The 27442-nt window shown below is 48.4% G+C and overlaps 1 protein-coding gene and 1 non-coding gene across 2 annotated transcripts in view; both read right to left on the bottom strand.

Annotated features, from left to right (window-relative positions):
• Positions 1-27442, bottom strand: part of LOC132579464 (transmembrane protein 132D-like) — a 781341-nt gene that overhangs the window by 121218 nt on the left and 632681 nt on the right. The window lies entirely within an intron of this gene.
• On the bottom strand, positions 10174-10245 carry TRNAA-UGC (transfer RNA alanine (anticodon UGC)). The gene has a single exon. It is a non-coding gene; the product is annotated as a tRNA-Ala (tRNA).

The following is a 27442-nucleotide window of genomic DNA, read 5'->3' as shown; positions in this document are numbered from 1 at the left end:
AAGGAAGGAAGGAAGGAGGGAGGGAAGGAAGGAAGGAAGGAAGGAGGGAGGGAAGGAAGGAAGGAAGGAAGGAAGGTGGGAAGGAGGGAGGGAAGGTGGGAAGGTGGGAAGGAAGGAAGGAAGGAAGGAAGGAAGGAAGGAAGGAAGGAAGGAAGGAAGGAAGGAAGGAAGGAAGGAAGGAAGGAAGGAAGGAGTGTTGGCTTGGAGAAGTGATTTAAAGAGAGAAATGCCTTTTCCAAGCCAGCTTTTGGGGCAGTGGGGGCTTTGAGAGCCTCACAATATGTATGAAAGAGCCACACGGTGGCTCCCAAGCTGCAGCTTGGCCGCCCTCAATATAGACTCTAGAAAAGTTCAAAACCCTAACATTTCCATAAAGACCGCTACAACCAACTTCCAGATTCTCGAGCGATTACCGGGTCCTACGAGGTAAGAAAGAGGCAAAAAACCTGATGAAATCCCTCTACCGACTTGGCCAGAGCAGATTTACATCTGATGGGGTTTGGATTTACATACAATCAACAGGGGGCTCAGAGAGAAAGAGGGAGAAGCATGTTTGGGGACGTTTACACCGAAAGGGGCATGCTGTGGAAAGGAAGGAAGGATTGGACGTTTGTAAACCTCAGCCGTGGCAGCCCGGCTCTGAAAAGCCATTAGAGGAAAGACATGACAAGTCTTGTAATAATATCCCCGGGAACATGCAAACGGCAGCTTGGGAGCCTCACCGAGTACACGGCGCGTTCCGCAACAATTGTTTAATATCTAATCCCGTCGGAATGATTACCCCCAGAACTTATGTTAATGTCAGCTCCGCACGCTCAAGAAAATAAATCTCGTCTCAACATCAGATTAGGCTGTTGGGAACACGTCATGTTATTTCCATAATCTGACGAACGGGGAGAATTACACGCGAGGCTTTACCTGATGACAATGCGGGGACGGGGGCTTTTGCCTTCATCCTTTGTGCTCTGGGGGGGGGGTGTCCCCCCCTCCCAGCTCTGCTCCCTCAGAGAGATTGGAGGCAAAGCGCTGTGCAAATCCTCTGAAGAAATGCATCACGAAGCGATTGATTTATGATGATCAGTTATTAGTCTCTGCTTTTGTTGCTCTCGGGACCTCGCCACATGTCTCGGCCTTGCTGCTTGGATTGGCAAATGGCATTTTCTGACCTGGGTTCCCCCCTTTTGGGACAAAAGCTGCTGTCATCTTTCCTCCCCCCCGCAATTGTAAGAAGGAAATTCAATGGAAAGAATGTTACACACGAAGCTGCCTTATACTGAATCCAGGGGTCTGTTGTAGAAAAATAGGTGGCAAAGCTCATTAGCATGACATTAGCATACGCTGCCCCCCTTCCCGCCAACCAGCCAAAAGCAATCTGACACAAGAAAGGAGAGCCCTGGGCGAGTGAGGCCTGCTTGAGCTGGCTAAAAATTCAGCCAGCGCAAGCAGCGCAATTTGTGTAGAAAAATAGGTGGCGGAGCTTATTAGCATAACTCATTAGCATATGCTGCCCCCCCCCCCAGCCAAAAGCAACCCAACACAAGAAAGGCAAGTGAGGCCTGCTTGGGTTGCCTAAAATTCCAGCCAGCACAAACAGGCCTCGCTCTCCTGGGTCCCCCCTCGCAGTTAAAGTACTGGCAAGCCACCCGACACCCCCAAAAATGTAAGAAGTGGAGAAAAGGTGATGCGAGCTTCTCCAGGGGTTAATGAGGGCTGCTGGGGGCGTGGCAAAGCCCCTGGTTGCTGACTGGCTGGCTGCCCTCCTAAACCAAGGATCGTTATGCAGCTTCACCTACTATTCAATGGACAAGGTAGGGAGTGAGGGGAGGCATCAGAAAGGTTCAAGAGCTGTGCTCCTCTGAGCTCCTGCTGAATCTGAGGCCTGACTGAATCAGACCCTTGGTCCATCAAGGCCAGTATTGTCCAGTCCAGGGCTTTTTTTTGTAGCAGGAGCTCCTTTGCATATTAGGCCACACCTCCCTGATATAGCCAATCCTCCTGGAGCTTACAGTAGGCCTTGTACTAAGAGCCCTGTAAGCTTTTGGGGGATTGGCTACATCAGGGGTGAGTGGCCTAATATGCAAAGGAGTTCCTGCTACAAGAAAAGGCCTGGTCCAGTCCAACCGGCAGTGGTTCTCCAGGGTCTCTGGCAGAGAGGTCTTTCACACCACCTCCTGCCTGCTCCTTTTAACTGGAAATGGCGGGGATTGAACCCGGGATCTTCTGCTCTATCTCTGAGCCAGAGTCATAAAAATGAGTTTTTCTGCTGATTGTATAGAAATAAAATTTAAAAAGGGGACCACGGTGCGTGTGTATTAAGTAAGAAGGAAAACACTATGGAATCTGATGTTCATATAACCCAAATGTATTCTTATGCAATAGAAGAGTAACACAAAAAACAATATCCTAGCGGCAAAAACTCTAGGAATACATTGTATATAAAATTCGCATCAAATCAAAGAACGTTCAAAGAAACGATTAACAAAGTCGATGGCAAACATATAAGGAAATCTTGTGTAAAAGCCCAAGACGTTGAAAATTATGACTGAATGAATCCAAGTTGAAATGCCCAAGCTGAAACTCACGAGTGCTGATAGGGTTGCCAAGTCCAATTCCAGAAATATCTGGGGACTTTGGGGGTGGAGCCAGGAGACTTTGGGGCTGGAGCCAGGAGACACTGGGGTGGAGCTAGGAGCAAGGGTGTGACAAGCACAATTGAACTCCAAAGGGAGTTCTGTCCATCACAATTAAAGGGACCTCACAACTTTTTAAATGCCTTCCTTCCTTCCCTCCACCCTCCCCTTCTCTGATTTCACCTCAGAGGCGGAGCGGAGCGGGCGATGCCGCTGCGCTGCTGCCACCTCTTCTCCACTTCATCTTAGCTGCTCCTCCGAGATGGGCTCATCCTGAGCCCATCTCGGAGGAGCAGCTACGGTGAAGTGGAGAAGAGGCGGCAGCTGCGCAGTGGCGTCGCCCGCTCCGAGATGGGGCGGCTCGCCACGCTCCTTGGTGCCATTTCCTCCCCTCCCCCCATGTCCATTTTTTTTTGGGAGCGGGGGAAGAGGCTGGAAATCCTGGGGTCCCCCGCCAGGGCGGGAGGGTTGGGAAGCCTAAGTGCTGAGGATGCAGCTTGTTTCAAACGTTATCTTCCTCAAAGTCAACTTCGGGAAATCAGCATTCAGCATTTCAATTGGAAACAATTAATCTGGAAGCAATATTTAAATCCTACAGAAATTGCCAGTATAATTTTTCTAGGAGCAACTGGATTCAACAGTCGGCGAAGTTCTCAGTGCAGCAATTGACTTTGCTAATCATTTGTTCAAATGCTCTTTGCTTCTATGTGAATTTCATACTCCACGTATTACTATAGCTTTTGCCACTATGATATTGTTTTTGTGTTAGTGTTCTTGACTAGTGTATAAGAGTAGATTTGGGTTCATAAACCATCACATTGAACAGAAATGACATAAAAAACCCTTCAGGAAATGTGTAAACGGTCAAAAAGAGGAAATAAATCAGGAATGCCGACAAAATGAAAGAATAAAAAAAAGCTCATAATCGTAATGTATGGAAATAAAAAGAACCTCAAGGTCATATCCATGTGTCTAGACCTTATAGGTAGGCAGGGCTTTTTTTGAAGCACGAACTCCTTTGAATATTAGGCTACCCCCCCCTCCCCCGATGTAGCCAATCCTCCAGGAGCTTACAAGGCTCTTCTTACAGGGCCTACTTTAAGCTCTTGGGGGACTGGCTACATCAGGGGTGTGTGGCCTAATATGCAAAGGAGGTCCTGCTACAAAAAAAGCTCTGCAGGTAGGGCTGAGTACCTAAAATTTTGTCCACTGTTCTAACTTTCTGTCCTACTTTCTGACAGTTCCCCCTCCTCCTCCCCACCTACCTTGCCCATCGAATAGTAGGTGCAGCTGCATAACACTCCCTGGATTAGGAGAGCAGGCAGCCAGCCAGCCACCAGGGGTTTTGCCACGCCCCCAGCAGCCCTCATTAACCCCTGGAGAATCCCACGCCACCCTTTCTCCACTTCTTATGTGATTCTGGGCGGCGGGTGTCTTACTGGCCTTTTGACTGGGGGGGGGCAGCCCAAGAGAGCCAGTTTGGTGTAGTGGTTAAGTGTGCGGACTCTTATCTGGGAGAACCGGGTTTGATTCCCCACTCCTCCACTTGCACCTGCTGGAATGGCCTTGGGTCAGCCATAGCTCTGGCAGAGGTTGTCCTTGAAAGGGCAGCTGCTGTGAGAGCCCTCTCCAGCCCCACCCACCTCACAGGGTGTCTGTTGTGGGGGAGGAAGATAAAAGGAGATTGTGAGCCGCTCTGAGACTCTTCGGAGTGGAGGGCGGGATATAAATCCAATATCATCATCATCATCATCATCATCATCATCATCATCATCATCATCATCATCAAGTGAGCAAGGCCTGCTTGGGCCAGCTGGATCTCTAGCCAGCCCAAGCAGGCCTTGCTCGCCTCGGGCTCTCCTTTCTTGCATCGGGTTGCTTTTGGCTGAGGGGGGCAGCATATGCTAATGAGTTATACTAATGAGCTGCGCCACCTTTTTTTTTTTTACAAAATGACTCCTGTCAAGCACCAACCTTCTTCTCCTGTGTAAGAACCAGGCCAGGTGTGCCCTTTGTAGGGATGCCAACCTCCAGGTGAGACCTGAGGAATTCCCTTGGAATTACAGCTCACCTCCAGACCAGAGAGATCATTTCTCCCAGAGAAAATCAATGTTTGGGAGAATGGACACTGAGGACCCTGCCCTTCCTGAATCTCCAGCAGTTTCCCAACTTAGAGCTGGCAACCCTACCATCTAACAAATCAGCCAGTATCATAATGCCCCTGTATAAATGGATGGTGCGGTCTCATTTGGAATACTGTGTGCAATTCTGGTCGCCGCACCTCAAAAAGGATATTATAGCATTGGGAAAAGTCCAGAAAAGGGCAACTAGAATGATTAAAGGTTTGAACACTTGCCCTATGAAGAAAGGTTAAAACGCTTGGGGCTCTTTAGCTTGGAGAAACGTCGACTGCGGGGTGACATGATAAAAGTTTACAAGGTTATGCATGGGATGGAGAAAGTAGTGAAAAAAGTACTTGTCTACCTTTCTCACAATACAAGAACTCGCGGGCATTCGATGAAATTGCTGAGCAGTCGGGTTAAAACAGATAAAAGGAAGTACTTCTTCACCCAAAGGGTGATTAACATGTGGAATTCACTGCCATAAAAGGTGGCGGCGGCTACAGGCATAGCCAGCTTCAAGAGGGGGTTAGATAAAAATATGGAGCAGAGGTCCATCAGTGGCTATTAGCCACAGTGTGTATATATGTGTGTATATATATATAATTTTTTTGGCCACTGTGTGACACGGAGTGTTGGACTGGATGGGCCGTTGGCCTGATCCAACATGGCTTCTCTTATGTTGTTCTGTTCTGACAAACCTGCTTCATCGTATCAGCAATATATACATTTGGCCTTGAAACGTCTCCACCATCTGCTTGGACTTTACAAGTCCGGCACATTAAACGAAATCGCTTCCCTGGGAACTGTGAATGTGTCAGCCAGCATCCCAGCCTGGGTTTGTAAAGAGGGGGGGGGGGGGAAGGGAGGGAAGCGTTGCTGCCAATTTCTAACACGCCGGGCACAATAAACAACACCGTGTCGCAGGCCACAATATGAAGTCTGGGACGGACATGTATCACCTTGTTATCCCCGCTACAGAACGCTGCTACCGCAGGGCAGTCAAGTTGACAAATTGGTGTGGCGGGCTTGTCCTGGGGAGACAGGACAGGTTTATTTAATAGGTGATGTCGGCGGTGAGAAATCAAACACTCTAACACAATGAAGGTAACCGTGTGGCTCTCCTGGAGGCGGCCTGTGTAGAGGAAGGCTCAAAGCAGGTGTACTACCCGCAAGTGAAGAAAGGACCACTCGTTTTGTGAAGGTAGACATATCAGGGGGGGGTCAATCAAGGCTTCATTTTTTTGTGGCCAGCCGGAGAGAGCGAAAGCAAGCGTCTGGTAGGCAGTCTGAAAGCAGTGGGATGAAGTCATCCGCAGAGCCAGAAAGGGCGGTGGTTTAGAGGCAGAGCATCTGCATGGCATGCCGAAGGTCCCAAGTTCAATCCTCGGCATCACCAATTAAAAGGGACCAGGTGATGAGAAAGACCGCTGTCTGAGGCCTTGGGGAGCTACTGCCAGCTTGACACCGATTCCCCACTAGCCTTATGCCGCTCTCACATTCCTCTTCTCCGCGGGGTTTCTGTCAGATTTCACATTATCTGCCCCAGGGCTGCAACTAGCTTCACCTTTTCCACGTGGCGAACAGAAACTGGCTTTAGAGGATCTTGTTTGCTGTGTGAAAGAGGCGGAGCAAGTTGGGGGGGGACGGTGGCTCAGTGGTAGAGCATCTGCTTGGTAAGCAGAAGGTCCCAGGTTCAATCCCCGGCATCTCCAAAAAAGGGTCCAGGCCAATAGGTGTGAAAACCTCAGCTTGAAACCCTGGAGAGCCACTCCCAGTCTGAGAAGACAATACTGACTTTGATGGACCAAAGGTCTGATTCAGTATAAGGCAGCTTCATATGTCCATATGTCCAACATATGAAGCTGCCTTCTACTGAAACAGACTCTCGGTCCATCGAAGTCAGTATTGTCTACTCAGACTGGCAGCGGCTCTCCAAGGTCTCAAGTGGAGGTTTTTCACGCCTACTTGCCTGGACCCTTTTTAGTTGGAGATGCAAGGGATCGAACCTGGAATCTTCTACTTACCAAGCAGATGCTCTACCGCTGAGCCACCGTCCCTCCCAAGTTGCAGTCTCAGGGCAGCTTGTGCGAAATCCAATGGGAAGCCCCGCTGAGAAGAGGAGCGTGAGAGCAAGGGAAGGCTAGTGGGAAATCGGTCTGAGTAGAAGATACTGACCGTGATGGACCAGTGGCCTGATTCAGTATAAGGCAGCTTCATGTATTCACGCTGGACCGTATCCTACCACCACGGCTTTTCTTTTTGTAGCAGGAACTCCTTTGCATAAAAGGCCACGCACCCCTGATGTACCCAGTCCTCCTGGAGCTTACAGTAGTAGGCCCTGTATGAAGAGCCCTGTAAGCTCTTGGAGGATTGGCTACTTCAGGGGTGTGTGGCCTATTATGCAAAGAAGTTCCTGCTACAAAACAAAAGCCCTTCCTACCACTCCTCTTCGCAAGAAACAGAGGTATCTAAAGTAGTGAGTAGTGACTCCCAAAAGCTCCTCTCCTGCCCCAAATTTTGTTAGTCTGCAAGATGCTCCTGGACTCTTGCTCTTTTCTACTGCTACAGACGGGCTAACATGGACACCCAGGTGGATCTATGCCTGTACTATGTCTTATATTTTTATCCTGTCCTTCCATTGACCTCAGGTCACCATGCACAGCTCTCCCCTACTCCATTTTTCCCCCACAACAATGTGGTGAGGAAATAGAGCTGCCAAGCCCCTGGTCCGGGAAGGGAATCCCCTGCCCGGGAAGTTCCCAACCCGCCGGCCCACATTGGGCCGGCAGGGGAACCTCCTCCTACATCGCTGGCACAATGACATCACCCGGAAATGACGTCATCAAAATGGTGGCACCCATGCGAGGCCGCTCTAGCCGCTTCCAGGAAAATTCTATGGTTTTCCTGGATGCTCTAGCCATTTGGGAGGGGGAACTCTATGGTACAATAGGTACCGTAGAGTTTTTACCTCCCACTATGGGAAGCTGGAGACTTGGCAACCCTATGAGGTTAGAGAGAGTTAGACTGGCCCCAGTTTGGTGAGGGTTTGAACCCCAAGCTCACCAGGCCTAGCATGAGGGATGACCTAGATACTGTGCTTCTCCTGTGGATCTACCTGGGATCCTGCACATCTGGCAATTGAGACGAGTACAGAGCTCTCAGACCACATCTGCTGAGTGGGCCCAGGGACTCCCCTGGGGAAACCGTTCCTTGTAATTAGGCTCTTGGACACTCTGACTACCTCATTGGCCATTGAAAAGGATGGGAGAAGTCAGCTAGTGAGTCTACAGATGAGATCCGAACTGACAGCCTCTTGGCTCCCAGTTTGGTGTAATGGTTAAGTCCGTGGACTCTTATCTGGGTTTGATTCCCCACTCCTCCACATGCACCTGCAGATGTGACCTTGGGTCAGTCATAAGTTCTCTGAGCTGTTCTGCTCAAAGAGCAGTTTTGGGGAGAGCTCTGTTGTGGGGAGGAAAAGTAGATTGTAAGCCACTCTGAGACTCCTTTGAGTGGTAACGGGCGGGGTATAAATCCAATCTTATATTCAGGATGGAAACTAGGGCTTGCAAGCCCTCACTGGGAAGGACGATGCCTAAACCTAGCTCACATTTCCCACCACATCTTTGGATGACAATAGGAAGGGAATTTTTTTTTTTTAATGTCAATTGGGCTGACAGCATGATGTCTCTTCTGGGGAGATCCCAGAAGTTATGTCAGTCCTCTCTAGGAACCTCTGGAAACTCTATGGTTTTTATGATACAATTGCCAGTCATTCTAGAGAGGTATGATGTCACTTCCAGGTTTTCATTTGGGCTGACAGCATGATGTCTCTTCTGGGGAGATCCCGGAAGTTATGTCAGTCTTCTCCAGGAACCTCTGGAAACTCTTATGGTTTTCACCATACAATTTCCAGTCATTCTAAAGAGGTGTGATGTCACTTCCAGGTTTTCCCCAGAAGTGACATCACACTGTCACCAACAGTCCCCCTTCTAAGTTCCTGCCTAATCGTTCTCCGGCTAGTTGCCGGGCCATGCCTGATGACTCTAATGGAAACAATAGCAGGCATACACCATAATTAGCATGAGTTATGATAATGGTGATGTGATTTTTATGGCTCCTCTGATAACAAGCTTAGCTTTCCCCATCTAATCATTCATGTCTTAAAATCCCAGGTCTGTATAAATATTCCTGTCCGCAAATTCAGTCACCTTTTGCCTGGTTTTTCTGGGAAATCCTTTTTTATAGGCCGCTTTAACTCGAACCATTAAACTGGTGAATAGAATGGATTTTGGCATTAGTGGGGGGGGGGGGAGAGAAGGGGGAGGGAAAGGCTTTGGTCTCAAATATTAAATTATTCTTGATTAATTCTTTTTACGAGCTTGGGCTTACAACTGATTTAATGCCTCCTGGATAATTACTTCTATTATCACTCTCCTTTTGAGTTTTAATTAACTGTTCAAAAATTCCCTCGTTCTGACTTCTTTTCACCTTTCTACAGAGCAGCCGACTCTCTGTTTAGACATTCCATTAACATGGTGGTAACGTGATGCGATGGAGATGCCTCGCTTGTATTCCATCAGAGATGTATGACTGGAGAATAATAGTCTCATTTTCCTCCCCCCCCTTTCTTTTGAACCCTCCCTTCCTCTCCTTTTTTTTTTTTCTTTGTTAGTTCCAAATATTTTGATTCCCAATTCAGTTTACCGACATCTCTCACAGTCCGGAGCTGGAGGCAGAAGCTGCTTTAAAGAGAGCTGAAGGTGATCTGATAGAGTGATTGATATTGGGGATGTACACCCCTCGTCTCTTTTCTCCCACCGTCGTATCAGGTTAATTCAGCTTTGAAGTGCCAAACAACTTCGGTGTATAGGGCATCACAAAGACAGTGTGATATCACAGTTCGTGTGTCGGATTAAGACCGCGGAGATAGTGGTATCGGCTGTTGGGTGGCAACCAACTTAGCAAAGCTGTAGAGTTTTCAAGGCAGGAGACAAACAGAGGTGGTTAGCCGCTGTCTGTCTCTGTGTAGCAGTCCTGGACTTCCTTGGTGGTCTCCAAGGGAGGAGCCTCAGCCAATGGAGAAAATAGAGGCTTTGCTCTGTATTACCTGTGTGATTGAGCAAGCCTTGCAAAGCAAGCTGTGATGCAGAAGGAAACGAGAGAGCAGGAGAAGGAAGCAGACGACAGCCAGTTGCTCAGGGACCTGATTCAGCCCCTGGGGCACTTGTTTGACACCCCTGCTCTAGCTACTACAGAAGACTGGCTTAAATTAATGGGAAGGAACACATAAACACCTGAAGCTGCCTTGGTCAGACCCTTGGTCCATCAAGGACAGTATTTTCTACTCAGACCGGAAACGGCACTCCAGGGTCTCAGGCAGAGGTCTTTCTCATCACCCACTACTTGATCCTTATACCTGGAGATGTCAGGGATTGAACCTGAGGCCTTCTGCATGCAAAACAGAGGCTCTTCCACTGAGCCACAGCCCCTCCCCCAGGACTGAAGATGTGGCACATTTCACCCAAGGAACGATTTCTAATGCATCGGTTCCACTTTCAAAAAATGAGCAGGAAATTGGTAGCACAATCCTAAGCACAGGGTTTTTCTTGTCGCAGGAACTCCTTTGCATATTAGGCCACACACCCCTGATGTAGCCAATCCTCCAAGAGCTTACAGTAAACCCTGTACTAAGAGCCCTGTAAGCTCTTGGAGGAGTGGCTACATCAGAGTGGTGTGGCCTAATATGCAAAGGAGTTCCTGCTACAACCCCCCCCCCCCGCCTAAGCAGATTGATACTTTCTTAAATCTACTGAAGCCAATGGGCTCAGAAGGACACTTTAGAGGGAATATGTGTTGGTCTGCAGTAAAACAGTTTGATTTGAGTCCAGGAACACCTCAGAGACCAACAAGTGTTTCGGGGTAGAAGCTTTCCAGGGTCAAAGCCCCTTCATTAAACAAGAGAAGAAATGGAGATCTTGGAGTTGTTTTATTCTAGACAGAAGGTGGGAGGGATGCCATAAAGGATGCTTGTAAAAGACCCAGAGGTACCGTGCATATTGCAATCAGCTTGATTACAGCAGAGGGGAAATGCTTGGGGGCAGAAAACGACCATCCATAGTGAAATAAGGACCTGATGTCCCTGTTCAGCCCTGGGGAGTTCATTGTCTGAACCTGTGAATGAACTCAAGTTCATCCATCTCCCATTGTTATTTCCCCTGGAGATTTCCTTGAGGATTACCACTTTTAGGTCAGCTTAGGATAGTTGGAGGTGCCACGGCTCAACGGAAGAGCCTCTGATTTGCCTGCAGAAGGGTTCAGGTTCAATCCCCAGCATTTCCAGTTAAAAAATGATCAGGCAGTAAGCAATGTTGGGGTGGAATTCTAGCAGGAGCTCCTTTGCATATTAGGCCACACACCCCCTTGATGTAGCCAATCCTCCAAGAGCTTACAAGGCTCTTTTTTGTAAGCTCTTGGAGGATTGGCTACATCAGGGGTGTGTGGCCTAATATGCAAAGGAGCTTCTGCTAGAATCCCACCCCTAAGCAATGTGAAAGACCTCAGACTGAGATCCTAGAGAGCTGTTGTTGGTCTGAGTAGACAATACTGACCTTGATGGCCTGAAGGCCTGATAATCAGAGTCTGAGTCAGAGTCTGATTCAGTATCAGGCAGCTTCACGTGTGTGTTAGAAATTAGAATCCCAAAATGCACAAAGAAATCCAGAGGAGGCCAATTTTGTCAACATTCCACCTTGCGTGTTGGAATACTAGCAGGTCCTGTTCATATTTCCAGCCAAAGCCACGGTTTATTGGCTTGGAAGATCCCAATACCAGCTACCTGGCAGCCTGTAAGCTAGTCTGGGTAAAATGCCCTCCTTATTAGGCTAGCCACAAGATTGTGCTTCCTTACAGGCTGCTGTGGGTTTGGACCACCATCCTGCAATCGCTGAGACTTGCCCAGGTTTTCAGAAAAACGTTTTAACAATAATACATTACGCATTTCCATAAAACGCAGTGTGCATATTAGGTACTCTTGGAATCAGATTTATTGGCTCATAAATACTAGAAAGAGCAGAACCACCCAGCTAGTCTCTGACCCTGCTCCCTTCAGAATATGTTATTTCCAAACGCATGTTTTATTGTCCATAAAGGGTAGCTTTTAATGGGTAGGTAGAAGGACCTGGGATTTATGCTGATGGAAACTCCCCCCCGCCCACCCACACGCACTTATATGCATTGCTACATAATGTGTAGAACAACTTTGCACAAGACAGTTTTCCTCTTGTCTTAACAGAGCGCTTCAAAGAGGAGAATCTCAAGCGCAGGTCCTTCAGGGTATACCCATAAGAACACAAGAAGCCATGTTGGATCAGGTCAATGGACCATCCAGTCCAACATTCTGTGTCACACAGTGGCCAAAAAGTGCCATCAGGGGGTCTGTCAGTGGGGCCAGGACACTAGAAGCCCTTACCCTGTTGCCCCCCCCAAGCACCCAGAATACGGAGCATCATTGCCCCAGACAGAGAGTGGCTAATAGCCACTGATGGACCTCTGCTCCATATGCTTATCCAATCCCCTCTTTAAGCTGGCTATGCTTGTAGCCGCCACCACCTCCTGTGGCAGTAAATTCCATGTGTTAATCACCCTTTGGGTGAAGAAGTACTTCCTTTTATCAGTTCTAAACCGACTGCTCAGTAATTTCATTGAATGGTCATGAGTTCTCGTATTGTAAGAAAGGGAGAAAAGTATGTCTTTCTCTACCTTCTCTATCCCATGCATAATCTTGTAAACCTCTATCATGTCACCTTTCAGTCGATGTTTCTCCAAGCTAAAGAGCCCCAAGTGTTTTAACCTTTCTTCATAGGGAAAGTGTTTCAACCCTTTTCTCATTCTATTTGTCCTTTTCTGCACTTTTCCCAATGCTATTGTTAGGCAGCAATGGGAGTGCATGATCTTGAACATTTTTGACCTCACATCTACCTTTCCCTTGGTTCTACATTCTGGTCAGCTCTTGTTCTACACCAAGTATCTTTTTCAGAGATAGCCTTGGAGAGACATGAACATGGCAGCTGCGTTAAAGGATTTGGGGACATGAAATTTAATCCCAAAGTGGCATTACATAAGAACATAAGAATATAAGAGAAGCCATGTTGGATCAGGCCATCCAGTCCAACACTCTATGTCCCATAAGAACATAAGAGAATCCATGTTGGATCAGGCCAGTGGCCCATCCAGTCCAACACTCTGTGTCACAGAAGAACATAAGAGAAGCCATGTTGGATCAGACCAATGGCCCATCCAGTCCAATGCTCTGTGTCACATACGAACATAAGAGAAGTCATGTTGGATCAGGCCAATGGCCCATCCAGTCCAACACTCTGTGTCACAGAAGAACATAAGAGAAGCCATATTGAATCAGGCCAGTGGCCCATCCAGTCCAACACTGTGTCACACAGTGGCCAAAAAAATCCCAAGTGTCATCAGGAGGTTCACAAGTGGGGCTAGAAGCCCTCCCACTTTGCACCCCCCCCAAGCACCAAGAATACAGAGCATCACTGTCCCAGACAGTTCCAATCATATGCTATGGCTAATAGCCACTGATGGAGCTCTGCTCCATATTTTTATCCAATCCCCTCTTGAAGCTGGCTATGCCTGTAGCCGCCACCATCTCCTGTGGTGCATTGCAAGAGGAGGGTGAAGATGGGATCCCATGCAAATGTCTTCTGAGCCTGACCTCCACCAGCACATCGCAGTTTGTCTTACTGATTCAGTTAACACCAGCCACAAAAGCTCTAGAGTGGGGGTGTCAAACTCATTTGTTATGAGGGCCCGATCTTACATAAATGAGACTTTGTCAGGCCAGGCCATGCATGTCATAAAATGTAACATCAGCTGGCAGAGATATAAACTTTATAAAGGACACCGACAAACACAATCAAAAATTCTTTAAAAACTTAAAACAAAAAAAATGATTAAAACATTAGCACTCGTTGGTCTTAAAGGTGCTTTCTTTGTACCTCTCCCATGGGATCCAGAGAACTGGGCAAAGGAAGCTCTGGCTCTTTCCTTCCTTCCCCAGGGGCCTGGGAAGAAGGAGCCTAAGCCAATAGAAGGGAGGGAGGCTTGGCTCAGTAACTCTGCTGCGCAATTGAGAAAGCCTGGCAAAGCAAGTTGTCACGCCCCGGTGGCCTCCGCCACACCCTGCCGTGGCCGCTGCTCTGCGTGTGCCCATCTGAGCCCGTCCAGGTGTCCCAGAGGTCTCAGAATTGGGAGGGCAGAGCTGGGTTACTTCAACCCTTTTGCTCTTGTCGCTCCCCGGCTGTGCTTGGGCTCCACTCCCTCTCTCTCTGTTGGCTGCCCTTGCGCTGCATCAGCCTGCTTCCTCCTCGACCCCTCAGCCTCTGGCCTTTTATCCTTCCCCCAGCCCTCTCCCTGCCTCCCAGGTCCCACCCCTGGCTGGCTCCACCCTCACTCATAAGTGAGAACGCTGAGGTGGGGTTTCCAGGGGTGTGTCCTTCTTGGGTCTGCTGAGGTGGCTGGGGCATCGGAGGTATGTTTGGGCGTAGCTGCACTAGCCGCGGCGGCTCGAGGTTTCAGCCTTCCCTGCTCTCTCTGTGGGGCGTTGTTTGGGCCTCCCCCTCCTCGCTGCTGCAACTGTGGCTCCACCAGCTTCCCTGGGCCCGGGGGCGGGCACATCGACTCTTCGGACTAGCGGGTGACTCGACCGATGGGACCTCACCTGGAGGCTTCGAGGTTTGTCGGGGCCCCGAGGAGTGCAGGGTGGTGGGCTCCTGGAGGAGTCCCATCTCAGCCGGTACGGGACACAAGCTATCCCTCCCCCCCAATGGAGGAGCCTCAGCCAATGGAGGAACAGAGACTTTGCTCTGTAGCTCCTGTGTAATCGATTGAGCAAACCTGGTAAAGCAAGCTGTCATGCAGAAGGAAAGAAGAGAGAGGGAGAAGGAAGCAGATGATGGCCAGTTGCTCGGGGGCCTGATAGGAGCCCTCTGGGGGCCTGATTCGGCCCCTGGGCCACATGATTGACACCCCTGCTCTTGAGTCCAACATATGACCCATGGACCAGAAATGTTCCCTGAAGGGCTCATACCTGGCCCGTGAGCAACTGGCTTTCACATGCTTCCTCCTCCAGGGCTGCTTAAGTTCTCCAGTACTTAAAGGAAGTTCTTGCCAGAAGTGACAAAGGTTGGCTCTAGGAATCACCATAATTCTATGGTTTACCATATAGTTTCTGATAATTCCTAGAGCTACCCTGTACCACTTCTGGTAAGAACTTCCTGTAAGTATATGAGACTGCATTAAAATCACAGGCAATGGGACCTGTAGGTGGGGAATGCACCCCCCCCACACACACACACAGCCAGAGATTTTCAACCCAAGCCCCCAAAGACCTGCCCCCTGATCAGAGACTCCATAAAAGTCTATCATAATGAGTCTGCATGTATCTGAACTGATGCTTTTGTGTGTTGGGCAAGGACCAGGAGAACCAGGTCCAAATGAAGCTTATTGAGTGACTTAGGGGCAGTCACCCCCTTTCAGCCTAATGTACCAGGCCAGGGTTGTTATGATGATGAAGCAAAGAAGGGGAGATCCACGAATGCCACTTGGAGCTCCTTGCAGGCAAGGTAGGGGGGAAAAATGCATTGGACAGATGGATGCAGTTGGTGGAAATGATAGCTGCCAACAGATTTTTTTTTGTAAAAAACGTGTTGCTCATTTGAATTTTATCCACTAAATTACTGCAATCTCACTATAGATGCCTCAGAGAGAGGACAGCGTGAAACAGCTTGCAATTTAATAGGCACTGTCGCCAGCCATTGTTAGAAGTCAAAACAAGTATTATTACTATTGCTTTCCTCCATGCTTCCATTATAGCAGGGTTTCCCAAACTTTTTTTTCCTGTGGCCCGGTTATTTTTACACCTCCTTCATGGCTCACTAAAATTCGAGAGTGGAGCCAGGAGACTTTGAAGGTGGAGCTGGAAGACAGGAATTATGTCACAGAGACGGAGGGAAGGAAGGAAAAAACGAAGCTCAGGCTTTGCAGCCTGTATCAGTCTTCAAGGCTAGCTTTTCTCAGCACAACACAGAGATGGGGAAGGAAGGAAACAGAGCAGAGCTCATACTTTGCTGGGGGCGGGGCTAGCTTTGGCTTTTCTTGTGACCTGGTACTGAGGCGTCTGTGGCCCAGTGCCGGGTCATGACCCTGCAAATGGGAAGCAGTGCACTGCATTATAGCAATGGTGAAAATTGCCATCAAGTCGAAGCAGACGTATGATAACCCCACAATCATAGGGTTTTCAGAGCAAGAGATGTTCAGAGGTGGTTTGCCATTGCCTGCCTCTGCATTGCCACCCTAAACTTGGTGGTCTCTAGGGCTTCTTTTTGGTAGTAAGAACTCCTTTTGCATATTAGGTCACACACCCCTGATGTAGCCAATCCTCCTGGAGCTTGCAGTAGGCCCTGTACTAAGAGCCCTGTAAGCTCTTGAAGGATTGGCTACATCAGGGGCGTGTGGCCTAATATCAGGGGTCGTTTTGTAGAAAAACACGTGGTCGAACTCCTTATCACATGCCACCCCCCCCCAGCCAAAAGCAACCCGATGCAAGAAAGGAGAGCCCCAGGTGAGCGAGGCCTGCTTGGAATGGCTTCTTGGCCACCCCCCCGCGCCCCACAGTCAAAAGGCCAGCAAGCCACCTGCCACCCCAAATCACAAAGATATGGAGAAAGGGTGGTGTGGGCTTCTCCAGGGGTTAATGAGGGCTGCTAGGGTGTGGCAAAGTTCCTGGTGGCTGGCTGGCTGCCCCCTCTCCTAATCCAGGGATAGTTATGCAGCTGCATCTACTATTCAAGGGGCAAGGTAGGTAGGTGGAGAGGAGGAGGGGGAACCGTCAGAAAGGTTCAGGAGCTGGGCTCCTGTGAGCTCCTGCTGAATTCAAGGCCTGCCTAATATGCAAAGGAGTTCCTGCTACAAGGAAAGCCCTGGCTGCGCCACCCACCCCATGCAGGGGGAACGTTGGATATTAGGGTTGCCAATCCCCAGTTGGGGGCAGGGGATCCCCCGGTTTGGAGGCCCTCCCCCTACTTCAGAGTCATCAGAATGCGGGTAGGGGGAGGGAAATGTCTGCTGGGCACTCCATTGTTCCCTATGGAGATTGATTTCCATAGGGTATAATGGAGAATTGATCCACGAGTATCGGGGGCTCTTGGGGGGGGGGCTGTTTTTTGAGGTAGAGGCACCACATTTCAGTGTAGCATCCAGTGCCTCTCCCCAAAATACCCTCCACTTTTCAAAAGGATTTGACCAGGGGTTCCAATTCTATCAGCCCTAAAAGAGGGTGCCGCTATTCTTCATTATTTCCAATGGAGGGAAGGCATTTAAAAGATGTGCAGTCCCCTTAAAAGTGATGGCCAGAACTCCCTTTGGAGTTCAATTCTGCTTGTCACAACTTTGCTCCAGGCTCTGCCCCAATGTCTCCTGGCTCCACCCCAAAAGTCTCCTGGCTCCACCCCCAAAGTCCCCAGATATTTCTTGAATTGGACTTGGCAACCCTATTGGATATAGATATCAAAGCACATAGAAGCGCCACTAATTCTCGAAACTTCCATTCAAATTGTGCCCTCACTAATGAGGATTGCCCCCCCCTTTACATGTCAAAAGATTAGCCCGCCAGTCAAACCAGTGCTTCTGCTGGATCTCAAAGTGTAGTTTAGCAGTTTCCCTTTAATATATATATATTTTAAATTCTTAAGTCCTGAATGATGGAGAAGCAGGCTCTCAGCGGCAGCTATTTTTGCCAGCAAGCGTCAGATGCTGAATAGCGTGGCAATTTCCAAGGCACTTCCAGGGAAATAAAAAGCAAAACAAACAAGACCACTTCATCAAGAGCATCAGGAGCCGCAATCAATAGGCGTCAGGCAGCACATTTTTAAAGGAATTACTTCATCTGTTGTGGTCTGTCTTTAGAGGACAGGGGGATGGAAATCTGTATACATGGTACAGCACTGCCAACCTCCAGGTGGCACCTGGAGATCTCCCGCTATTACAGTTGAGCTCCAGATGACCAAGATCGATTCCCCTGGAGAAAATGGCTGCTTTGAAGGGATGGATGCTATGCAATGTTAGCCTGTTAAAGCCCTTCCCTTCCCGAAATTCTGCCCTCCCCAGGCTCCTTCCCGCAAATCTCCAGCTATTTCCCAACCCAGAGCTGGCAACCCTATGTATCAGGGGTGGCCAAACTCACTTAACATAAGAGCCACATAGAATAAAAGTCATGTTTGAGAACTGCAAGACATGAACATCAGATGTTTGAGAGCTGCAAGACAGGAAGGAAGGAAGGAAGGAAGGAAGGAAGGAAGGAAGGAAGGAAGGAAGGAAGGAAGGAAGGAAGAAAGAAAGAAAGAAAGAAAGAAAGAAAGAAAGAAAGAAAGAAGGAAGGAAGGAAGGAGGGAAGGAAGGAAGGAAAGAAAGAAAGAAAGAAAGAAAGAAAGAAGGAAGGAGGGAGGGAAGGAAGGTAGGAAGGAAGGAGCAAGAGAGGGAGGGAAGGAAGGAAAGAAGGAAGGAAGGAAGGAAGGAAAAGAAGGGAAGGAAGGAAAGAATGAAAGAAGGAAGGAAGGAGGGAAGGAAGGAAAGAAGGAAGGAAGGAAAGAAAGAAAGAAGGAGGGAGGGAAGGAAGGAAGGAGCGAGGGAGTGAGGGAGGGAGGGAAGGAAGGAAGGAAGGAAGGAAGGAAGGAAGGAAGGAAGCTTGTAGCTTCCATCACGGCTGCTGTCACTAAGATACTTAAACATATGAGTTTATGGTGTGTATATAATGAGGTGGGGGAGAGAGCCTAGCATGTTCCCTGCAAACCCACCCAAGGATGCCTTGCACACAAGACCTCGGTTCTTCATTCTTGTCTCGTTTCCATAGCTACCCCTGCCTCGAAAAACACCACTCCGCTGAATCTTACCTACCAAAGCTGTGAGTAAACAATGCTTGCGGAGCAGTAGTGTGAAGAACTTGAGAGGATAAAAATGTTGGAACGGGCACACACATTCCCTTCGGGGGGGGGGGGCAGGGGGGACATCTCTACCCTTGCACCATACGTTTCCTTTACAGCTTTCTTTCAAGGAGGGCACAGACTGAAATTCTCATTGACATGTGGCCAGTCTGCGATTGTGGTATCGGAACAAAATGCCACTGTGCATTCAAACGCTCTTCTAAAGTGCTGTTGTTATCGACAAGTGCAACTAGAACAGATAAAAAGAAGTACTTATAATTAACACGTGGAATTCTCTGCTGCAGGAAGTGGTGGCAGTTACATGCATAGACAGCTTCAAGGGGGGACTGGATAAACATAGGGAACAGAGGTCACTGAGTGGCTATTAGCCATAGATGGAACACTATGGGTAAATTCACACTACACTAAATAAAGTGTTTTGGAACTGAATTTTTACTCTGTAAGAATAGCAAAAACCCAGTCGCACAATGCATTATTTACTGTAGCGTGATCGCATGCTATATCTGAGCCCTGAGCCCACTTCGGTGGGGTAGGGCGGGATATAAATTGAAATAAATAAATAAATATCTGAGGTAGCAATGCTCTGTTTTCTTGGTGCTTGGGGGCGGCAACAGTGGGAGGCTTCTGGAGTTCTGACCCTGCTGGTGGACGTCCTGATGGCACCTGGGTTTTGGCCACTGTGTGACACAGAGTGTTGGACTGGATGGGCTATGGGCCTGATCCAACATGGCTTCTCTTACATTCTTAACTACATAACAGACGTTAAACTGACTTGGGTTCAGCAAAATTTAGAACTTGCACAATCACTTAGCTGCCTAACAACCCCCAGCCTTCACATACAGCCTGGTCCTTTTCACTGGAGATGCCGGGGATTGAACCTGGGTTCTTCTGTATGCCAAGCAGATGCTCTACCCACTGAGCCATGGCATCTATAATAAGTGTATGGACACAAGTCACCAAGATTTGCCAACATCTTGAAGACTTGGGGCTGAAGCCTGGGGAAGGCAAGGTTTAGGGAAGGGGGGGGGGCTCAGTGGGGTATAATGCCAGTGGGCAGGGGTGGAATTCTAGCAGGATCTCCTTTGCATATTAGGCCACACACCCCTGATGTAGCCAATCCTCCAAGAGCTTACAAGGAAGGAAGGAAGCTTGTAAGCTCTTGGAGGATTGGCTACATCAGGGGTGTGTGGCCTCATATGCAAAGGAGCTCCTGCTAGAATTCCACCCTTCCTATTGGGGTACAATGGGTGGGTGAGTGGGAGAGAGGGAAAGAGGGAGGGTGGATGGATTCTTCTGCGAAGCACAATTTACATTGAAGAAATTTTTTTTTGGCTTATTCTGAAAAAAAGTGGTTTTTTTTTTAAGACAGGATTTCTCTGTTCCTATCTGGATTTTACTTTCAAAAAGACTCTTATTAAGACCCCATAAATCTGGACCAGGCGTTACAAGCCGTGGCTGGCTGGCTCAGGCTGAGTGGGCTGAAGTTGAATCCGGCGAAGACTGAGGTCCTTTGCGTGGGCCGCGGCGGGCCAGGAGGGGAGATCACCCTACCGGCTTTTGACGGTGCGCCACTGATACCAGTGCGCAGGGTCAAGAGCCTGGGAGTGCTACTGGAATCCTCCTTATCAATGGAGGCCCAGATAGCTGCCACTGCTAGATCTGCCTTTTTCCATCTTAGGAGGGCGAGGCAGTTGGCTCCCTTCTTGGAGCGCAGCGACCTAGCAACTGTGATCCACGCAACGGTCACCTCGAGACTAGACTACTGTAATGCCCTCTACATGGGGCTGCCCTTATACCGAACACGGAAACTCCAGGTAGTGCAGAACGCGGTGGCCAGGCTGTTGGTGGGACTACCCCGGTGGGAACACGTGCAGCCTGGGCTGCGGGACCTGCACTGGCTGCCGGTTGTTTACCGTGTTCGCTATAAGGTGCTGGTTATTACCTTTAAAGCCCTATATGGCTGAGGACCTGCCTACCTTAGGGACCGCCTCTCCCCATATGTTCCCCAGAGAGCACTGAGATCTAGTTCTCAAAATCTTTTAAAAATCCCTGGGCCAAGAGAGGCTAGATTGAAAACAACCAGGGAGCAAGCCTTCTCAGTAATGGCCCCCCGATGGTGGAATCAACTTCCAGAGGTGGTGCGAGCCCTGCGGGACCTGAATCAGTTCCGCAGGGCTTGCAAAACCACCCTCTTTCAGCTTGCTTTTAAGATAGAACCCGGCTAAACTGACCTGTAGCCACCTAACCATCTTATATACGACTGTGAACTGTAGCACCTTAACTTAATTTAATTTATAATAGCTGTTTTTAACTATTTTAACTAATCTATGTAACCTAATTGTATCTTAATCTGTTTTGTCTTGATTGTATTTTATTCAAATCATGGTTGTCCATGTCTGTGAGCCGCCTGAGCCTGCCTTTGGCGGGGGAGGGCGGGATACAAAATAAATTTACTTTACTTTACTTACTTATTAGGAATCAGAGTGCACCTTACTAGGAATTAGAGCACTTATATCTTGGAGAGCAGAGTGATTTCCAATGCCAAATGACAATAGCACGCATTGGTAATGAGAGAGCAAAACTAGGACCGATTCCCTACTAACCTTATGCCGCTCTCATTCTCCTCTCCTCTGCAGGGCTTCCATTGGATTTCACACAAGCTGCCCCAAGGCTGCAACTCGCTCTGCCTCTTTCACGCAGCAAACAAGACCCCTCTAAAAACCAGTTCCTGTTGCCGCATGAAAAAGGCGAAGCTAGTTGCAGCCCTGGGGCAGATAGTGTGAAATCCGATGGAGGCCCCGCAGAGAAGAGGAGCCTGAGAGCAACATAAGTCTAGTGGGAAATCAGTCTAGGTCTCAATTTAGTCCTGGAGGATGCATTGTCTTGAGCTTCACTATCAATTGCAGTCCAGCAGTCTCTCTTTCTATTTGCCCTTAGAAATTCCTTTGTAAGAGCACTGCTACTCTTGGGTCAGCACCTGAATGTTCTGGTTTCAAATTGTCAGGCTTATGTCCATTTATTCTTTGCACTCTCCTGGGCTGAATCCTCCTGGATGGAACTGAGACTAGCTTTCCTCTCTCATTACCAGTACTTGGTATCTCCACGCCTGCTGGGACGCTACCAGCGGAGAAATTTTATGAGAACTTTCCGGTTGAAATAATTGGACTGGAGTTCCCATTAATGAGAAATTTGATGGTTGTGGAGGAGCCATTAAGCATTAAATTGCCAAGAAGAAGATGATATTGGATTTATATCCCGCCCTCCACTCCGAAGAGTCTCAGAGAGGCTCACAATCTCCTTTACCTTCCTCCCCCACAACAGACACCCTGCGAGGTGGGTGGGGCTGAGAGGGCTCTCACAGCAGCTGCCCTTTCAAAGACAACCTCTGCCAGAGCTATGGCTGACCTAAGGCCATGCTAGCAGGTGCAAGTGGAGGAGTGGGGAATCAAACCCGGTTTTCCCGGATAAGAGTCTGCACACTTAACCACTACACCAAACTGACTCTCCGCATGATTGATAAAGGCACATCGCCGAACCGGTCTCCATTCCCACTGTGGCTTTTCTCCGGTGACTGACGCTTTGTGATGTCTGAAGCTTTGTGAGGACTACCTTTCAAGATTTCTCTTGGAGACTCAGAGACTTATGTCCGAGGTCTTGAGTAGTGATTTAATTTTTGATACTAGTGAATTTATGTGAAGCTTGTGTGTACTGTATGGACATGGACATATGAAGCTGCCTTATACTGAATCAGACCCTTGGTCCATCAAAGTCAGTATTGTCTTCTCAGACTGGCAGCGGCTCTCCAGGGTCTCAAGCTGAGGTTTTTCACACCTATTTGCCTGGACCCTTTTTTGGAGATGCCAAGGATTGAACCTGGGACCTTCTGCTTCCCAAGCAGATGCTCTACCACTGAGCCACCGTCCACCGTACCTTTAATAGTTGTTGATAAATTGTTTTGATACCTCTAGTACAAACGCATTGTTATTGTGTTACATAGTTGGCTTGATCTGTACCACATTCTTACTGTGTATCCTTGTGTTTATATTTAATACTGCTATTGCTATTCAGCATCTGAAGTCGTCTTCGTAAAGGTTATATCTCCAGTACCTCGTGTTACATTTTATGGCATGCACGGCTCAGCTCGACAAAGTGACAGTTATGTCCGATCCGGCCCTCTTAACGAATGAGTCTGACTCCTCTGCCCTGTGGGGTCACCATGTTGCAACTTGATGACACGTTACACGCACGTCCTATCCCCTCTTTGAGATTCTTTTTTTCTATACAGAACAATTCTAGATTCTTTAGCCTCTGCTAATAGGACAGGTGCACCAACCACCTAATCGTTCTGATTGCCCTCTTCTGCGCTTTTCCCAGTTCTGCAATGGCTCTTTTGAGATATGGTGATCTTTTTTAAAAAAAGACAGCAATTAGGAATACACTCTCTCTCTCAGCTTGACTTCGTGAACGAAGATTTAAGGAAGGTGCAGTAGTCCACGTCTGCTGCAGGCTCGCTGGTGGCTGACAAGACCAATGCGGGACAGGCAGGTCCAGCCACAGTGGCTGCAGGGAAAAGTCTGATTTGTGGTTGGTGGTGTAGCAGTATGATTCTTCCTCGATCTCCTTTTGTCCTCAAGACCAGCTTTACAGACCCCAAATATACAAAAACATTCCAATGATGACTCCCATTGTATTTTCAGTCCCTTTCCTAATAATCCCCAGCATGAAATTTGCCCTCCCCCCACCCCACAATGGCTTCCGTACACTGAGCGGACATTTTCATTCAGCTCTCCTAGAGTCAGTTTGATGTAGTGGTGAAGTGTGCGGACTCTTATCTGGGAGAACCGGGTTTGATTCCCCACTCTTCCACTTGCACCTGCGGGAATGGCCTTGGGTCAGTCATAGCTCTTGCAGAGCTGTCCTAGAAAGGGCAGCTTCTGGGATAGAACTCTCAGCCCCATCCACCTCACAAGGTGTCTGTTGTGGGGGAAGAATATAAAGGAGATTGTAAGCTACTCTGAGACTCTGATTCAGAGAGAAGGGCAGGGTATAAATCTACCTTCATCTTCTAGAATTCCAAGGTACTTGCCTTCTCAGTTCTGTCAATTCAGATCCCACAGCATAAAGTTAGGGGTTTTGTTCCAATATACACCTCTTTACACTTACCTACAATGAACTTCACACGCTCCCAACGTAGAGAAATCTTCCTAAAAACTGCTCATAATTGGCCTTGGTTTTCACCATCCTGAAGAGTAGCAACACAACTTACTCCCAATTCCAATTCATTTACGAACAAATTATATGGCACTGGTCCCAACACCAATCTTTGTGGGATATCATTGCTTTCTTCCATTAGCTAGGAAAGCTGTCCATGTATCCCTAATTTCTGCTCCCTGTAATTTAACCAATTGTTATTCCTCAAGAGATCCCATCTTCTCACCTCATGACTTCTAGACTTATTCAGGAGGCTTTGGTCATTACCTCATCAAAAGCTTTTTGGGCACTTATAATATCTACTGGATCTGCCTTATCCATGTGCTTGTTAACTTTCTCAAAGAACTCCAGAAGGATGGGGAGGCAAGGCCTCCCTTTGCAGAAGCCATGCTGATTTTCCCTCAGCAGGCTTTGTTCTTCAATATGCTTAGTGACTCTGCCATTAATAAGAGTTTGTATTAATTTGGCGGGAAAAGATGTTAAGATAACTGGCCTGCAGTTTTCTGGATATCCTCTAGACCCCTCTTTATAAGCTGGTGTAATGTTTTCTACTGGTCAACACTTTCAAGAACAAAGTATGACTGTAAGAAAAAAAAAAGTTACATAAGCCAGTTAATAGAACATCAATTTCACATTTCAGTGCATTAAGAACCTTTGGGTGTATGCCATCCAGAAAGGGTTGCCAACCTCTAGGTGAGGCCAGAAGATCTTTTAGAATTACAACCGATTATCAGACTACATATGGAGAAAATGAAAATGGAAGCTATGGAGGGTGAGCTCTATGGCATTACATCCTCTCTGAGTTCCCTTCCCAAAATCTACCCTCTCCGGGCTCTGCCCCCAAATCTCCAGAAATTTCCCAGCCTGGAACTGAACGTAAGAGAAGCCATGTTGGATCAGGCCAATGGCCTAGCCAGTCCAGCACTCTATGTCATAAAATGTCTAAAAACCAGGTGTGAAATCTACATCCAGACTTGGAGACTTACTAACTTTCAGTTTACTGAGTAGTTTTTGGGCTTCATCTTTCAGCAGCTCAGTTTAACAGTTCTTCAAACCCCCTTCCTCGAAGCAATAGTTTTGTTGGGTACATGCCACATTTTCCAAGGTGAAAAACAAATAATAATAATAATTTTTATTTGTATCCCGCCCTCCCCGTTGGAGCAGGCTCAGGGCGGCTAACAGGACATGGTATACCATGATCAATTATACAATTCATAAAAAATACAGTTAAAATACAGTTTAAAAGTTACATAAAAATTATAAAACCATAATAAATTAAAGGTGCTATATTCAGTAGGATGTCTATCCAGATGGCTAGTTGTCACATTCAGAGTTCCCTATAAGCTTGTTGGAAGAGGGTAGTTTTGCAGGCCCTGCGGAATTGATTAACGTCCCGCAGGGCTCGCACTTCCTCGGTAGCTGATTCCACCAGTGGGGAGCCATTACTGAGAAGGCCTGCTCCCTCGTTACTTTCAGTGTGGCCTCCTTTGGTCCAGGGATTTTTAGAAGACTTTGGGAGCTGGATCTCAGTGCTCTCTGGGGAACATATGGAGAGAGGCGGTCCCTAAGGTAGGCAGGTCCTCGGCCATATAGGGCTTTAAAGGTAATAACCAGCACCTTGTAGCGGACTCGGAATACAATTGGCAGCCAGTGCAGTTCCCTCAGCCTAGCCGTGCGTGTTCCCACCGGGGCAGTCCCACTAGCAGCCTGGCCGCCGCATTCTGCACTAGCTGCAGTTTCCGAGTTCGGCACAAGGGCAGCCCCATGTAGAGGGCATTACAGTAGTCTAATCTCGAAGTGACCGTTGCATGGATCAATGTTGCTAGGTCGCTACGTTCTAGGTAGGGAGCCAACTGCCTTGCCCTTCTAAGGTGGAAGAAGGTGGACTTAGCAGTGGCTGCTATCTGTGCCTCCATTGTCAGGGAGGACTCCAGTAGCACCCCCAGGCTTCTGACCGTGCGCACTGGTATCAGTGACGCACCGTCAAAGGCCGGTAGGGAGATCTCCACCGCCCCCCCCCAGCCCGCCACGACCCACTCAAAGGACCTCTGTCTTCGCTGGATTCAGCTTCAGCCCACTCAGCTTAATCCAGGCCGCCACGGCTTGCAACGCCCGGTCCAAATCTATAGGGGTGTCAACGGCCCGGCTGCCCATCAGTAGATAGAATTCATTCAGTTTCTATACCTTCTCCCTGTCTTCCCAACAGGGCCGGTCGTAGACTTTCTAGCATCCTAGGCAAGGCTAACTTCTGATGCTCCCCCTCCCAATAATGCCACCGAGTTGGTGACATTTGGTGCCCCCCAGAAAGCCAGCATCCTAGGCTATCACCTCGTTTGCCTAATGGCAGGGCCGTCCCTGCTTCCCAAACGAAATGTTCACTCCTGTGTCGTTAGGAATGCCAGGTGCCCCCTATCCACTGACAGGGGATGAAGTGGTTAAGTTGCCAAATCCATGTTGGGAAACTGCTGGAGATTTGGGGATGGAGCCTGGGGAGGACAGAGACCTTTGAAGGGTACAATATCATGCAGCCTACCCTCCAAAGCATCTGTTTTCTTTTTGTAGCCTGGAGATGGGCTGCAATTCCAGGGATCTCCGGGCCCTACCCGGAGGCTGGCATTCCCTTCCATTTGCTGTAGGGTCTGGATTCCGAACTGAAGCAAAACCCCTGTACGAAGCCACAAAGGAACCTTTTGAATTCCCTCTATCGCCGTCCGTGGGATGGGATACTGTCTCAGGCGGACAGGCTATGCTCCCGGTATGACTTCTACTATGATCGGGGCGTGGTTCCCAGCCAGTCCTGGTGGGTTGGCTTCAGCCCATACTCCTGGATTACTGGGGACCACTCATCAGATGCTACTGCTTTTACTGGGAATTCCTGGAATATTCTCCATTCTTCTTCTAGGGCAGGGGTGTCAAACTCATTTGTTACGAGGGCCGGATCTGACATAAATGAGACCTGGTTGGGCCGGGCTGTGTTGGGTTGGGCCGAGCTATGCCGGGCTGGGCCATGTGTGTGCCTATTTAAGATTAGGTAGCAGAGATGCAAATCTTATAAAGAACACAGACAAATACAAATATATTTTTTAAAAAAACTTAAAACATGCTTAAAATGTTAGCGCTCCTTGGTCTTAAAGATGCTTTCTTTGTATTTCTCCAATGGGATCCAGGGTACAGGGCAAAGGAAGCTCTGGCTCGGGCTCTGGAGAGCCAGTTTGATGTAGTGGTTAAGTGTGTGGACTCTTATCTGAGAGAACTGGGTTCGATTCCCCACTCCTCCACTTGCAGCTGCTGGAATGGCCTTGGGTCAGCCATAGCTCTAGCAGAGGTTGTCCTTGAAAGGGCAGCTGTTAAGAGAGCCCTTTCAGCCCCACCCACCAATAATCCAATATCTTCATCTACCTCACAGGGTGTTTGTTGTGGGGGAGGAAGGGAAAGGAGATTGTGAGCCACTCTGAGACTC

The sequence above is a fragment of the Heteronotia binoei genome, chromosome 11, assembly GCF_032191835.1.
Source record: "Heteronotia binoei isolate CCM8104 ecotype False Entrance Well chromosome 11, APGP_CSIRO_Hbin_v1, whole genome shotgun sequence".
Classification (NCBI taxonomy): domain Eukaryota; kingdom Metazoa; phylum Chordata; class Lepidosauria; order Squamata; family Gekkonidae; genus Heteronotia; species Heteronotia binoei.
Note: the sequence above shows the minus strand (reverse complement) of the source record. Positions and strands in the feature narration are given on the sequence as shown.